The sequence below is a fragment of the Lissotriton vulgaris genome, chromosome 5 (genome assembly GCF_964263255.1).
Source record: "Lissotriton vulgaris chromosome 5, aLisVul1.2, whole genome shotgun sequence".
Classification (NCBI taxonomy): domain Eukaryota; kingdom Metazoa; phylum Chordata; class Amphibia; order Caudata; family Salamandridae; genus Lissotriton; species Lissotriton vulgaris.
In genome coordinates this window covers 1,447,963,041-1,447,976,266 of record NC_141693.1, presented here as the reverse complement: position 1 = coordinate 1,447,976,266, position 13,226 = coordinate 1,447,963,041, and positions in this window count along the sequence as shown.

Sequence of the window (13,226 nt, the reverse complement as noted above, 5' to 3'; positions counted from 1 at the left end):
TATATACGGCCTCCCCGCCTGTTATTCCGGTCCGCAACCACCCCACGACCACACTACATTTAAGCAATTCATTGAGAAAGATGTTAGATTCATATTGGGCGACGTACCTTTTTAATCAATTATAGTCCTGTCAAATTATGCCACTCCCCTGCGAGGGACGGTGTGATGGTACTGTTTCAAGATGTATGCTGGGAAATTTAATAAAAATATCTTTGAAAAAAAAAATCCCAGTGAGAAGACTTATCTTTTTTTAGTGCACTGGCAAGTTGTATAAAGTCCTTCTATACTTTCTATGAAAGGAAATTAATGTTAGTCCTATGTTTATTTTCATCAAACTGCTCGGCCACCATCTTGAGGAAGAAACCTCATTTGAAGGTTGTAGAAAGAGACTCACCAAAATGGACGAGTGCTGTCCTCAATAGCAAAACGTCAAGCATATGAATATAAATATATCAGGCAACAACAGCAATTCCTATCGGGCATTGCAGTCAAAAGCCACCCCCACCTCACACCGAGCAAATGGTGTAGGGGTCAAGAAATGTATGCAGGAGCGTAGAGCAGTATTAGTTTGGACCAGAGTCACACATAACTCGGATGATGAACTATGCCGTAGAACAAGAGGTCTCATCGACAAGCGCTGGCCGCTGTTTGTCAGGTGGTGGTGCATCCCGACACTCCAAGGCAGACCACCGGACAAACGTGCTGCCCGTGAGCCAAAAGCCTAATAGATTGTTGGAAGACACGTCGCACTGCGGGGGTCAACAGGGCCTCAGGGCTCCGTGCAACAGGAGGCAGCCGCTGAACTCAAGGAGGTGTACCGTCTCGCTCGCAACAGGCTGCAAATCGCTAGCAACTCACCGCAACCACAACATGACAGAAACTCCACTCGAGAGGTGTCAAAACAGCTTTGTAAAAAGTATCAGCATCTCCACCAGGAATCGATAGGCATCTGGGCTTTTATTTATTTATTTATTTATTTGTTAGGTTTGTAAAGCGCGACAGCTACCCAAAAAGAGTTTTCCGGCGCTAAAGAAAAAGATAGCAGATGAAAAGGTAATAAAACTCGAATACGAGGCCAAATCAGGAAATTATTGATTAAACAGCCAGGTCTTTATGGCTCTGCGGAACTGTACATAGCTTGTTTCTGTACGTAAATTAAGAGGGAGGGAGTTCCACAACTTTGGTCCCAAAAGCGAGAAGGATCTACCACCCATCCTGGCTGAACGAAACCTAGGCACGCTGAAAAGGCCCTGCGATGAGGATCTCAAACAGCGGCCAGGGAGGTAGGTGTGTACCAAAGATTGAAGGTATCTGGGGGCAGAGCCGAATTTGATTTTGAGCATGAAACTTAGGGGCTTGAACTTGACTCTGTTTTCAACTCTGAGCCAATGCAATGTCTTGAGATGACCTGACATGCGCTCTCATCTATTGCACTTGCACAGGAGTCTAGCAGCGGCATTTTGCACGAGCTGAAGACGTCTCAAAACAGCCTGCGAAGATCCTAGATAAAGGACGTTTCCGTAGTCAAGCCGCGAGGTGATGAGGGCATTGACTACAGACTTTTGCGTGTCCTCGGGCAGCATCCAAATGATTTTTCTAAGCCACCTCAAGATGTTGAAGCACGTGGCTGTTAGCTTCTTAACTTGAGGCAGCATAGTCAGGCCTTTATCAAGGATAATGCCCAAATTGCTCACTTGGTCCGACGGACTGGGAAGAGATCCCAATTCAGGAGGCCAATGTCTTGTGTTCCAAAGATCCGGGTTAGGGCCCAGGATTAAAACCTCCGTTTCGTCACCATTGAGCTTCAACAGGTTTTCCCTCATCCAAATTGCGATTTTGCTTAGTCCCGCCTTTCAAGGCTTGGCTGCATGTTATAAGGTCTTTCCTCCTCTTCCTTCTGTCCAACCTGTCGTCCTTTCTTGTTCAGCCTGGCTATACTTAGAATGTTCACTATGTCATAGAATGTGCTGTGGCTGCTGTGTGACAGTTAACTCTCGGCTGAGCTAAGGGAAACAGCTGCTGGTGGGGCGTACTTACAGAGATACTTACAGGCCTACTTACCATCCTGGCTACAACATCATACTTCTGTTACCTGTACTTCAATAAAGCTTCTTGGAACTTACCACCTCTCGATTTCCTTACTTTGTAACATTGGCGACGATCTGGTCTTCCATGCGCGATTCAATGGACATATTCTTCAAAGAAATTATTCTACTTATACCATTTAAGGATTCATCTAAGCATCTAAGGATTCTATACTACGATTTAATCAAAGAACCCAAGCTTATACCATCATATCATTACCTGCTGGCAGCCCCAGCCCCACCAGTGACAAATGACACCGTCGGCCTCAACTCGGGCGTGCCAGTACTTTTTTGTAAGCTTGGTGAGTCTTCTTTTATATTACTTCTCTGCCTTGGCTTTACTACTCTATTCATCAAATGACTGCTGTGTGTTAGTGGATCTCCTTCTCATCAAGTGCCCTGCCATACAATACCCTGTCTCTTCAGACTTACTTTTCACAGAGTTACAGTCGGCCGGATCACCCTTCTGCTTTTTTCTGTGTAATTAATATCAGAGTCAATGACTTTCTACAACTCAAACAAACGTTTTTCCCCAACTGTTTGACTCAAGTGGCACCCTGATAAGCATATTTACGAGAGCAGAGTCTTTAGTCTATTATTCTAGAGTAGTCATCACCTATGTGTAATTTATTTGGAGCTGTGTCTAACTTGTGGCTTTACCTTCCTTCAACGACCTTCCAAATACATTTTTCAGTGATTTGCCACGTTATTTTATTTAAGAGGAGCTACACCTTTTGCTGAATTTCGCAGTGTTTTTTTTTTTGGCCAAGCAATGATTGTACTTTGTTTTCGTAAAATTCTCATCAGTAAAACTAATGGCAGCGCTTCATTCAAATTTCAAATATATTCACGCGCACCTCACCTGATTCAGTGTCGCGTGCTTGCAGAATGCCCGTGCTCCTCTCCTCCACAATTCATGATGCCAAGTTCATTTCAGCTGCCTTCTTACGCCTGCATTTTTCTGCGTGCCGGGAGCCACCCGGTACAACTACGCAGGAAACGTGCCTCCATTTTGCGCCTACCTGACATCTCTGTCAACAGCATTTGCACTGCATTCTCATCCTTGTTCTCCATCGGCGTTTCTGCTGCAGCGAGTGTGAATCGTATTTTGGGAACTTCGCCTTCATGGAGCACTGAGATTATGGAGGTACTTTTCTTATTTTCAAAACAACGTGTGATTTCTTCATTTGGACTCTTCAATAACGTCAACATGCGGCTATTTGACACTGACTATTTCCCATGGTCCGGGAAAATTTTTCTTCTCAACATTTTCAATTTTCTTTTTTTTTTTTGCTTTAAGAAGCACCGAATACTGTTTATTGCTCTTTTTGACATCCTTGTAGCTGTACTCAGTGCGCCATCTTCTGGTTTATTTTGATATTGCTTACTGCTTTATTTTTAACCCCCTCACTGCGGCGGCTATTCCGCCGCAGTGCTAAGGGGGTGGGGCGGAAGCGCGGCGGGCACATGCTGGTGACGGAACTGCTCCATCACCAGCCGAGGTTGCGCTGTGCTCATGACGGAGCAGTTCCGTCACGGCCCCGCCTGCTCAATAGAACGTTCAGCGCCGGCGCGTAATCCGCGCCGCGCAGGCGTTCCGAGCGGGCCGTGACGGAACCGCTCCATAATCAGCACAGCGTGACCGCGGCTGATGACGGAGGGGTTCTGTCACTAGCAGGGGAGGGGCTAACAGGTTTCTTCTCAAATGAATCCACACTCAGGTACTAAGTCGGGTACCGGTGTTATTTCTTTCTTGGTTTAATTTCCATGTTTTTTTAAATATATTATTGCCTGCATTTTCATATTTCACTATGATTTCATTTGATTTTAGCTTGCCATACTTTTTGTCTTATTTATTCTGCAGGTCTATTGGATTTTAGTCTGATGTTCAGCCATATTCAATTATTTGAGGGAGGTTACTTAATTTTACTGGTTCTGTGTTTCAATACTTGCACCTACTGTTCCTATATGCTTACCCCACTATTATTCTATTAATTTGCGTTTTCTGGGGGTCTGAATTCATACTTACATTCTTTCCTCTTGATATTCTGTACTAGGCCTGGTTTCTAATCCATTGATATTCTTATTGCCTTGTTTCTAATATATTGATATTTCTATTGCCTAGTTTGTAATATTTTGATATGCTCATTGCCTAGTTTCTCACCGTTTTTTCTTGGCTTACCTGAGACGTCAGGTGTTTACTTCTTATTTGTTGCATTTGTCCTTTTCGTTTTCATTATATTCTTCTTTGTTCTGTAGCAGGCACGGCCCGTGCCGGGTGTTGTACTGGGGCGGTGACGTCAGGCAGGAGAGGGTCAGGGTGGGGGGTGTAAAGTTGCCCACGCTGCATCGCCAAATGTGATGCAGAGTGGGCCTGTTCTGTAGGCGTACACTTCAGCCATGGCGTTTTTTTTTTCTATTTGCCTAAATTCTTCAGTACTCACTCTCACGTTTCTTTGCTTTGCAGTGCTGGCTCGCTGTTTTCACAGTTTCATTGTACTTTGTGTTTATCTTGGCGTCAGGCGCACTAGTTGTGGTGTGTGTGTTCTGTTCTTTCTACTTTCGACTCAAGTTTCCTTGGGTTTCCTATTCCCTTGGGAAACAGAGCGATGGTGTTGTGCCTTGTTGTTTGGTGTTTATGCCTTGTTGTTTCTAAATTTTCTTGATTGTAGGAGATCTTTATTCTGACTTGGTGTTCGTGCCTTGTCTTCTTTCTATTTTTCTTATGGTAGTAGTTCTTTTTCTTGTCTGTAGTAGTTCTTTTATTCTATTGTGTTTGCATTTCTGCTTCCTATGATATACTGTTTATTTCGTTTTGCATATCGTTATCTCATATTTGATTTTGTTCCTTTCTTCTTTTCTTTCTATTTGTAAGGAAAGAGGATATGTTATAAGGTCTTTCCTCCTCTTCCTTCTTTCCACCCTGTCTTCCTTTCTTGTTCAGTCTGGCTATACTTAGAATGTTCACTATGTCATATAATGTGCTGTGGCTGCTGTGTGACAGTTAACTCTAGGCTGAGCTAAGGGAAACAGCTCCTGGTGGGGCGTACTTACAGAGATACTTACAGGCCTACTTACCATCTTGGCTACAACATCATACTTCTGTAACCTGTACTTCAATGAAGCTTCCTGGAACTTACCACCTCTGGCTTTCCTTACTTTGTAACACTGCACTATCTTTTCACATCCATTGATTACAAAGAAATTCTACTGTCACTTTGCCAAACTTCACAGTAACTCCGCATATCACGAACATCCATTGCTATAGCAATACATGGAAAGAAGACAATTTCCCCTGTATAGAAATACAGATAACTTTAGCCATTATTTTTTTTTGCTTTGACCTGTGTCAATGTGTCTAGGGTTTGTGCTCAAATGTATGAGGTTTCAAAAACAATGAAACATAAATTAATAATAACTTCATTGACTGGCATGACAGAAGGTAGGCCTGTTTTCGATTGCCTGAGGGAGTCAAACTTTTATTAATGTATGTGTGTTTCAGAAGTTCATAATGGTTTAAAGTAAAGCACAGGATTAAATGTATAAAGGGTAAATCTAAGAATGAAAAGAGTATATATAATGTAAATGAACAGGAAACTTTTATATTTCCTCGAACCACTGCATCTTGAGATCAGCGGTACACTCTGGTATATATTTGTCAAATATATAAATGACTATCTCTGCAAAGCAAATGAACCAATGATTGAGCCCTCATTTTTTTCCGACTCTCGGTTTGGCCTCATGTGTAGCATTAGAAAGTCTGTATTCCTGAAGCAGCTCAACTTTATGCATTATCCCTTTCACTTTTCCCGAAGAAAGTTGGATGGATGGAGGAGGGTTGGGTTAAACCTACACAAGACAGGGCAATATGAGGGATGCCCTTGCATGTGTTTGCACAGGTTTGGACCTTGCAAACAAAACAGGTGATGGACCGAATGTGGATCAATGTCACACATTCACCCCAGTCCAAAGATCTGGGCCCAAATCCATCGTTTTTTTGCACTCCACACCACCCTGGGTTAGACAAAGGCGATATGCAAATCAGCTCTAACCCTGTGCCCCATGGGAACAGTCCAGTCCGAACTACAAAAGCCATGTCCTTCCCAGAACGGAATCAAGCATCCGAGGACCGGACCGGTTTCGAGGTAACCCCTCTCATCAGCCCGGCTAGCTTGACTCCAGTGGTGTGGAGTGCCTGGGACCCACGTCTGGGCATCCCCAGCGCACTTATGGCGGCAATTGCAAACATAACAGGTGATGGACCGAATGTGGATCAATGTCACACATTCACCCCAGTCCAAAAATCTGGGCCCAAATCCATCGTTTTTTTGCACTCCACACCACCCTGGGTTAGACAATGGCAATATGCAAATCAGCTCTGACCCTGTGCCCCATGGGAATAGTCCAGTCCGAACTAAAAAAGCCATGTCCTTCCCAGTACGGAATCAAGCATCCGAGGACCGGACCGGTTTCGAGGTAACACCTCTCATCAGCCCGGCTAGCTTGACTCTAGTGGTGTGGAGTGCCTGGGACCCACGTCTGGGCATCCCCAGCGCACTTATGGCGGCAATTGCAAACAAAACGGGTGATGGACCGAATGTGGATCAATGTCACACATTCACCCCAGTCAAAAGATCTGGGCCCAAATCCATCGTTTTTTTGCACACCACACCACCCTGGGTTAGACAATGGCGATATGCAAATCAGCTCTGACCCTGTGCCCCATGGGAACAGTCCAGTCCGAACTACAAAAGCCATGTCCTTCCCAGAAGGGAATCAAGCATCCGAGGACCGGACCGGTTTCGAGGTAACACCTCTCATCAGCCCGGCTAGCTTGACTCCAGTGGTGTGGAGTGCCTGGGACCCACGTCTGGGCATCCCCAGCGCACTTATGGCGGCAATTGCAAACAAAACACATTCACCCCAGTCCAAAGATCTGGGCCCAAATCCATCGTTTTTTTGCACTCCACACCACCCTGGGTTAGACAATGGCGATATGCAAATCAGCTCTGACCCTGTGCCCCATGGGAACAGTCCAGTCCGAACTTTAAAAGCCATGTCCTTCCCAGAACTGAATCAAGCATCCGAGGACCGGACCGGTTTCGAGGTAACACCTCTCATCAGCCCGGCTAGCTTGACTACAGTGGTGTGGAGTGCCTGGGACCCACGTCTGGGCATCCCCAGCGCACTTATGGTGGCAATTGCAAACTAAACAGGTGATGGACCGAATGTGGATCAATGTCACACATTCACCCCAGTCCAAAGATCTGGGCCCAAATCCAACGTTTTTTTGCACTCCACACCACCCTGGGTTAGACAATGGCGATATGCAAATCAGCTCTGACCCTGTGCCCCATGGGAACAGTCTAGTCCAAACTAAAAAAGCCATGTCCTTCCCAGAACGGAATCAAGCATCCGAGGACCGGACCGGTTTCGAGGTAACACCTCTCATCAGCCCGGCTAGCTTGACTCCAGTGGTGTGGAGTGCCTGGGACCCACGTCTGGGCATCCCCAGCGCACTTATGGCGGCAATTGCAAACAAAACACATTCACCCCAGTCCAAAGATCTGGGCCCAAATCCATCGTTTTTTTGCACTCCACACCACCCTGGGTTAGACAATGGCGATATGCAAATCAGCTCTGACCCTGTGCCCCATGGGAACAGTCCAGTCCGAACTTTAAAAGCCATGTCCTTCCCAGAACGGAATCAAGCATCCGAGGACCGGACCGGTTTCGAGGTAACACCTCTCATCAGCCCGGCTAGCTTGACTACAGTGGTGTGGAGTGCCTGGGACCCACGTCTGGGCATCCCCAGCGCACTTATGGTGGCAATTGCAAACTAAACAGGTGATGGACCGAATGTGGATCAATGTCACACATTCACCCCAGTCAAAAGATCTGGGCCCAAATCCATCGTTTTTTGCACACCACACCACCCTGGGTTAGACAATGGCGATATGCAAATCAGCTCTGACCCTGTGCCCCATGGGAACAGTCCAGTCCGAACTACAAAAGCCATGTCCTTCCCAGAAGGGAATCAAGCATCCGAGGACCGGACCGGTTTCGAGGTAACACCTCTCATCAGCCCGGCTAGCTTGACTCCAGTGGTGTGGAGTGCCTGGGACCCACGTCTGGGCATCCCCAGCGCACTTATGGCGGCAATTGCAAACAAAACACATTCACCCCAGTCCAAAGATCTGGGCCCAAATCCATCGTTTTTTTGCACTCCACACCACCCTGGGTTAGACAATGGTGATATGCAAATCAGCTCTGACCCTGTGCCCCATGGGAACAGTCCAGTCCGAACTTTAAAAGCCATGTCCTTCCCAGAACGGAATCAAGCATCCGAGGACCGGACCGGTTTCGAGGTAACACCTCTCATCAGCCCGGCTAGCTTGACTACAGTGGTGTGGAGTGCCTGGGACCCACGTCTGGGCATCCCCAGCGCACTTATGGTGGCAATTGCAAACTAAACAGGTGATGGACCGAATGTGGATCAATGTCACACATTCACCCCAGTCCAAAGATCTGGGCCCAAATCCAACGTTTTTTTGCACTCCACACCACCCTGGGTTAGACAATGGCGATATGCAAATCAGCTCTGACCCTGTGCCCCATGGGAACAGTCTAGTCCAAACTAAAAAAGCCATGTCCTTCCCAGAACGGAATCAAGCATCCGGGGACCGGACCGGTTTCGAGGTAACACCTCTCATCAGCCCGGCTAGCTTGACTCCAGTGGTGTGGAGTGCCTGGGACCCACGTCTGGGCATCCCCAGCGCACTTATGGCGGCAATTGCAAACAAAACAGGTGATGGACCGAATGTGGATCAATGTCACACATTCACCCCAGTCCAAAGATCTGGGCCCAAATCCATCGTTTTTTTACACTCCACACCACCCTGGGTTAGACAATGGCGATATGCAAATCAGCTCTGACCCTGTGCCCCATGGGAACAGTCCAGTCCGAACTACAAAAGCCATGTCCTTCCCAGAACGGAATCAAGCATCCGAGGACCGGACCGGTTTCGAGGTAACACCTCTCATCAGCCCGGCTAGCTTGACTCCAGTGGTGTGGAGTGCCTGGGACCCACGTCTGGGCATCCACAGCGCACTTATGGCGGCAATTGCAAACAAAACAGGTGATGGACCGAATGTGGATCAATGTCACACATTCACCCCAGTCCAAAGATCTGGGCCCAAATCCAACCTTTTTTTTTTTGGGCCTTGCCAGTGCCCTGTAAATAAGGACATTCCATCTTGAGGACAACTTGTCTTCTGGCATTCGAAGACACAGCTATTTCTGAAGAGGCGCTACCATCCTCCATGACTTACGGTGGCTCCCACCAAGGCTAGTATCCAGGTATTTAGTATATGTTCACCCCTCTATTGTGTTTAACGCTTTAAGACATTGTACTCAGTATCCACAGACCTGATTCGGTCGATGTGAACAATCTTCATTTGGTTTGTACCACAGAGTACTGCTACTTGCTCTCCCTCGAACTTTCTGCCCAGTCCCTTGTGAGCATACTCAGGGCCATTACTAATGGGCTGATAGGTAGCTGTAGACTGATTCTCTAGGAATGTCAAAAGTTGTATAATACTAACTTTCCATCATACTCACAGTTTTTATATGGTCTTGAAGGATTACCCTCATCCTTTGGCCTTCCTAACTTCCGGATTGATTTATATCTCGGCGGACGGGTTACTCCCTCACAGCAGTGATGGATATCCAGTCCGCCGACATATAAATCCCATAGGATATTTCCCCAGATGGGATATCCGTCACTGTTGTGACAAAATAACCAGCCCGCCAAGATCTAAGGCCCTAACTTGGTTGAGGGACATGGTAAGAAGGCAAGGTGACCTTTGTTGCTTTTTAAAAGGGCCTGTGCTGGCTGAAAGAATCTCCTTATACTTCGATTCAAAATAAGCAATTAACTGTTTACGGGGAAAGGCTTTTAGTGGAGGTTAAAGAAGGAATGTCCCACGGAATTAAAGGGTTGGAGATTCTGCAGTTCCAGGCTCACCTATTCCACAGATTTACTTGTGAATATGAAGCAATTGGGAACACAATAGAATGTATTACTTCTGTTTGGGGAATGCAGTGCTTCTGAAAGGGGCACTGTTTATTACAATTATACTTCAAAGGCTTTGCGCAGAGCGTAAAAATACCGGATGTTCTGGCCAAAGTTTGCTGCTTTGAGGGACAATCGTGTGATATAAATCATTAGCCTGTTGTAAAACAATATTCTATTTGCCCAGAGAAATGATGGCATAGAGCCAGGCTGAGCAATCTGATGGAGCAGGGTTTCCGCGAAATAAAAGCTGCTCGATTGAACCCCCCATTGTGTGAAAACACTAATCGAGTGATGTGCAAACTAAACGCAAAAGACTAATGGAGAAAACGAAAACTGCGCAAGCACGTGTTAAATGTGCTGTAGTAGACCGCAAATGCATGTGAAAATAACAGACTAAAAGCTGCTGGTTTTATTTTACACTAAACTGAATCAAAAGAATAATCCTTTAAATGCGCATTGAAATTAAAAAGACGTATTACAAAAGTAGAAGGGGAGGAAAAATGTGAACTGTCCTTCGCGAGCCCCGTGTGTCTGCCGAGGTTGCATGGAGGAAACAAATTGAAATAAAGAATGGAACACTTCCTCAGTGAGCAGCGCATTGAAACACTCAAGGCACAAAAGTTGATATATGACTGAGATGGAAGAAGCATATAAACCATGGAAGCTTCACATGTGTATTTCCTTGGCAAGAAGTTGATAAAATGAGTAAACGAACAATGGATCTTTTGCGAAATTGTCATGTCAAGAGTGGTGTGATAGAACACCACCTGTTTCGACCAAGAATGGATTGAAAATTGCGTGTTATGACACAATATGTGATGGACTATAGAGAATTTAGAGTATAACTACAAGTGCTCAGAGGGTGGGGTAAGAAGGCGTGATTTTCTACTTAGCTAGAGGTGAGGACTGTGTTGCTGTTTTTTTAATTTCTATGGGCTGGCTGATGTTCTGCTAAAACTTGACTCTAAAACTTTGCTCCTTAACTCTTCTTGAGGGCCTTTCTTACTCTCTTGGTCAGAGGGTAGCTTTCCAAATTTCTTGAACTTGGTTAGTATGAATTTCTAAATTTGCATAAGTATTTTGCAAATGACTTATGTCTGTACCCTTTTGTCTCTACACCTTTCCACTCACTCAAAGGAGTGGAAATGCTTCTAGGATGCTTGTTTCCAGTCCAGGGAGGACCTGGCCTGGCAGTTTGGGCTGGACTGTTCCCATAGGGCGCAGGGTCAAGACTGATTTGCATATGGCGGCGTCAAAACTGGAATGGCATGGTAGCAAAAAAAACATGGATTTAGGCCCAGATCTCAGTACTGGGGTGAATGTATGACATTGTTCTGCATTCTGTCCATCAATTGTTGTTTTTGCATTTATCAGTGGTCTATGGTCAGTGCTTCTGCAGAACTGTATTCCCCATAGGAAGAACTTGAAATGTCTGACTGCCTAAAAACAGGCGAGGGCTTCTCCTTCCACAACTGAGTAGTTTTTTTCTGACTTGGTGAGGGTGCACGATGCAAAAGCCACAATTTTCTCTTTACCTTCTTTGAATTGGGAGAGAGTGGCTCCCAATCCTTTGTTACTGGCAGCTGTAGTCAGAAATGTTTTACGACTAGGTTCAAAGTTGCACAAATAAGGAGCGGCAAGGATAGCGTCTTTTATTTTCATTAAGGAAATTTGGTGATCCTCTGTCCATTAGTAGTGTGCATGGTTCTTTACCAGATCTCTAAGATTGGACGTCATGTCGGCAAAATTCTTCACATACTTTGCCATGTATTTGGCTAGTCTCTGGAAGGACTTAAGCTCTTCCTTATTTTCTTGAGCTGGTGCATTTTTAACGGCTTCTAAGAAGTACATTTTGGGCTTAAAACCATCTTTTGAAATGCTATGACCTAAATATTCTACTGTATTAACATCTAACTGGCATTTCTCTCTTTTAAGAGTTAATCCTGCATTTTTGAACCTAGAGAGTACTTCTTTTAGGATTTTGTCGTGTTCATCAGTATTGGAACCATAGATCAGAACATAATCTTGGAAACAGAGTATTTTCTGTACCTCTTCAAGTATTTACTGCATGATTTTTTTTTCAAACAGCAGCAGCTGAGGCGAGTCCAAATGTTAAATGTCTAGACTCTGGGTGCAATTCTACTTGATGGTGAGCCATAGAGAGGTCTAAGACACTAAAACATGTAGCTTCCCCCATTGTGCTCAACATCTGGTGGATGCGTGTGCGTGGTAAGGGATGTCTCTCCACCCATATGCTGGCATTAAGATCACGTAAATGAACACAGAGCCTAATGTCTTAAGACTGATTTTATTTTTGCAATTATGATGGGTGCCAACCAGTCTGAGCAATCAATGGGTTGAATGATGCCTAAATCCTTAAGCCTATTGAGTTCTTTCTTTAACAGTCCCCACACAAGATGAGGTATCAACCTGGTTTATGTATAGTTGGTTTTGCGTTGGGCTTAATTTTGATTTTATGTGGAAAGTGTTTAAGTAATCCTAACTTACTAGAGAAAATTTCTGGGAACTCATCAATTATGTGCTCTGGATTATTGGGATCGAGCTTGATCCCCTTATTCCTTTTGGTGTTGTCATCCGAGGAGATTAGATCCCTCTTCCACTATGTACACCTTGCCAACCGTAGTGCGGCCTTTAAAGGGTATGAGAGTTTTAATCATGCCGTTTATAGTGATGGGATCTTTATTGTTCCTAGTGGGTGAAATATCAGCTGGGAGTAACCCATATTTGTTAACTTGACCCACGGACTAATAGTGAGAGTAGTTCTGTAAAGTAAATGGTGAACATGAGTCTGCAAACATTTTGACTATGTTTCCTTCTAAATGAACTTCACACAGAGGATATTTGTGTTGGTTTTCTATACTTTACTTGACTTGCACTACTTTTTCTTTTTACTTGGAATGTCTCTTCTGGATGATTATATTCACTTCCAAATCCTTTCTTTGAGAAGCTTTTGCATACCCTTGCCAGATGACCTCTTTCATTGCACCTCCTACACACAACTGTCTTAGCTTGACAATTAGGATTATTGGCTAAGTGGTTACTA